We start from the raw sequence: 4,174 nt of genomic DNA, 5'->3' as shown, positions 1-4,174 counted from the left end.
TGGTAGTCACTAATTTTTCCCCTAAAGGATGGCAGTTCTTTGAGATTCTGGGGCCTGGGCATGTTCTCTGTGAGAAGGGTGTGCTGCTTTAGGACAAATGCTCTGACTGCTGATTATGAACCCAAGGTATTCACTGGACCACTGAAAACAAATTGCACTTCTGGAATATTGCTGGGGTGCTGTAAATATCAAAGGCCAGCCTGTAATACTGGTTGAGTCCAAAGGGAGTGTTGGACACCAATTATTTCCAAAAGTCCATGTGTAACAGTAACTGCAAATATGCCTCTGATATATCAATCTTATTGTAACAGATACCATTTGGAAACTTTGAAAACAGGCCTTCTGGGTGCAGAATCTGAAAATTATCTGCAACCACCTGAGCACTGACAGCTTTAAAATTGCCATGGAATTGAAGAGAGCCATCTGGTGTCTACTATTAGGAGGGGAGTAGTTCATTGACTGAGTAAGATGGGTATCGTTTCGATGTCCTCCAGTCTCTCCAATTCCTCCTCAATAGCATTCAGTAGGACATGTGGAATTGGGTGCATTAACAAAAAGTGAGGTACTGACTCCTTTTTTTAAATGAATTTTTACTGCCACATCTGTAGCCCTTCCTAATGTGGAAATGAACAGATCCGAATACGAGGCAATTAAATCTTCTACACCATGGAATGGAGTCTCATTGGACATCAAATGCACGTTGTCTGAAATGGAGAAACCAAACTGTTTTAATGCACCCAACACAAATTTCATGTCCTCTGTATGCAGTTACTCTTCTATGAAACAGTTTTAACACAGGAGAGCCTAACACAACATAGGTAGTATAATAGATGAACCAGCATCAACATTGAAAGGGACCTCAAAGCCATTCACTTGTAGCATTAGCAAGAGGTTTACAGGTATACCAATTTCTTGATGAGTTAATGTTTCAATAGTATTCACTGCATTGTTAGGCGTACATCGACTAGATCCATCAAAGGAGGAAACAGTAGAACAAGATTGCACCTGGAACGCCTCATTCTAAATGTCTCATTCTATCTTTGTTGAAACAGGTAGCTGACTGATATAGGCAGCAGGACCAAGTGTGTCTGTAGTAATATTGAGGACAGTGGATAACGATGCTGAGATGCTTACTTAAGTTCTGTTCAGACGGACCCTCAAGAAGTTCTTGGAAACTGAACAATGAGAGAGAGGATGTTTGGAAGCACTTAAAGTTTTGCTGCTCTGTCCATGTATCTCTAGCATGTTGTGGAGAGGAAAAGGATGTTAGCAAGGATTAGCACGTTTACCAGAGCGGTCCAAGCACACCTTAGTTTTCCTAGTGTGCTTACATGAAGTTTTTACCACCAAACCTGTGGAGACCTTTTTTTTTTTTTTTTTGGGGGGGGGGGGGGGGGGGCATTTGGTCCATCAGTCCATCGGTGTTCTGACTGGTTTGATGAGGTGTGCCACGAGTTCCTCTCCTATGCAACCTCTTCACTTCAGAGTAGCACTTGCAACCTACATCCTCAATTATTTGCAGTATGTATTCCAATCTCTGTCTTCCTCTACAGTTTTATACCCTCCACAGCTCCTCTGACACCATGGAATGATGTCTCAGCATATGTCCTATCATCATGTCCTCTCTCCTTGTCGGTGTTTTCCACATGTGTCTTTCCTCTCCAATTCTTCACAGATCCCCCTCATTCCTTACTTTATAAGTCCACCTAATTTTCAACATTTATTTGTAGCACCACATCTCAAATGCTTCAATTCTTTTCTGTTCTGGTTTTCCCATAGCCCTTGTTTCACTACCATACAATGCTGTGCTCCTGACTTACATTCTCAGAAATTTCTTCCTCAAATTAAGGCCCATGTTTGATACTAGTAGACTACTCTTGGCTAGGAATGGTCTTTTTACCAGTGCTAGTGTGCTTCTGATGTCCTCCTTGCTCTGCCCATCATTGGTTAGTTTGCTGCCAAGGTAGTAGAATTCCTTACCTTCATCTACTTCATGACCATCAATATGTTAAATTTCTTGCTGTTGTCTTTTGCTGCTTCTCATTACTTTTGTTTTCTATTTAGTCTCAGTCCATATTCTGAACTCATTTGACTGTTCATTCCATTCAGCAGATCATGTAATTCTTCTTCAGTTTCACTGAGGGTAGCAATGTCATCAGTGAATCATATCATTGATATTCTTTCACCTTGAATTTTTAATTCCACTCCTGAACTTTTCTTTTATTTCCATCATTGCTTCTTCGATGTACAGATTGAACAGTGGGGGTGGGGGGGGGGGCTGGGGGGCTGGGGTAGATTACATCCCTGTCTTAAATCCTTTCTAATCTGAGCACTTTGTTCTTGGTCATCCACACTTATTATTCCCTCTTGGTTCTTGTACATATTGTGCATTATACCCCTATTTTTCTCAGAATTTGCACATCTTGCACCACTTTACATTGTCAGATGCTTTTTCCTGGTCAACAAATCCTATAACATGTATTGAGTTTTCTTCACTCTTGTTTCCATTTATTTTTATTTTTTATTTATTTACACATCTAGTTCTGTAGGACCAAATTGAGGAGCAAATCTCCAAGGTCATGGAACATGTTATACATGAAATTACAACATAAAAGTAAAATTACAACATAAAAATAAAATGTTTATGAATCCAAAAAAAGTCAAACCATAAGACTAAGTAAACGCAATCAACAATGTAACATAGCAATCAGCTTAATTTTTCAAGGAACTCCTCGACAGAATAGAAGGAGTGACCCATGATAGTGTGTGGATTACTGCTAAGATTTTTGAAGTCTTGAGGTAGCTTATTGGAAGTGGATGCAGCAGGATACTGCACAGCTTTCTGTATAACAGTTACGGAAGTGTGATCCAAATGCAGATTGGATTTCTGCCTATGGGAATAATCTGATATTGTTAAAAAGAAATGACAGTATATTGAGAGGCCAATGTCAGAATACCCAGTCTAATGAACAGGGGTTAACAAGACATTTGCAAACTTGCACCACTTATTGCTCGAACTCCTCATTTCTGAGCCAAAAATAGCCTTTGAGAATGGGAGGAGTTACCCCAAAATACAAAATCATATGACATAAGTGAATGAAAATAAGCAAAGTAGACTAATTTTCATTCTGAACAATCACTTACTTCAGATAACATTCAAATAATAAAAATGGCAGCATTAAGTCTTTGAATAAGATCCTGAATGTGCGCTTTCCACGGCAGCTTACTATCTATCTGAACACCTAGAAATTTGAACTGTTCAGTTTCACTATTCATATGCCCATTCTGTGAAATTAAAACATTGGGTTTCAGTGAATTGTGTGTTAGAAACTGTAAAAACTGAGTCTTACTGTGATTCAGCATTCGTTTATTTTCTACAAGCCATGAACTTGTTTTATGAACTGCACTATTTGAAACAGAACCAGTGTTGCACATAACATCCTTTACTAGCAAGCTAGTGTCATCAGCAAACAGAATTACCTGTATTACTAGAGGGCATATCATTTATATAAATAAGGAACAGGAGTGGACCCAACACCCCTGGACCAACCCCCATTTGAATGTGTCCCACCCAGACCCCACATCAGAGCCATTCTCAACACTGTGAATAATGACCTTTTGCTGTCTGTTGTTAAAGTAAGAGGTGAACCAATTGTGAGCTACTCCCTGTATTCCATAATGGTCCAACTTCTGGAGCAATATTTTGTGGTCAAGACAATCAGACACCTTAGTTAAATCAAAAGATATGCCTAGCATTCGAAACCTTTTGTTTAATCTATCCAGAAACTCACAGAGAAAAAAGAATATAGCATTTCCTGTTGTTAAATCACTTCTAAAGCCAAACTGTACATTTGATAGCAAACTATGAGATATAAAATTCTCAATTATCCTTACATACACAACCTTTCCAATAACTTTAGCAAACACTGATGGCATAGAAATGGGTCTAAATTTGTTTACATTATCCATTTCTCCATTTTTACGAAGTGTCTTTACTACTGAGTAATCAAACAATGGAAAATCCAGGATGGAATGTAACAATATTATGAGAAGGAAAGTTGCTACTCACCAAACGACAGAGATGTTGAGTCGCAGATAGGCACAACAAAAAGACTCTCACAATTAAAGCTTTCGGCCATTGGCCTTCGTCAACAATAGAAACACACACACACAC

This window comes from Schistocerca nitens, chromosome 5, assembly GCF_023898315.1.
Source record: "Schistocerca nitens isolate TAMUIC-IGC-003100 chromosome 5, iqSchNite1.1, whole genome shotgun sequence".
Taxonomy (NCBI): Eukaryota; Metazoa; Arthropoda; class Insecta; order Orthoptera; family Acrididae; genus Schistocerca; species Schistocerca nitens.
The sequence above is the reverse complement of the archived record's forward strand: the minus strand, read 5'-3'. Positions refer to the sequence as shown.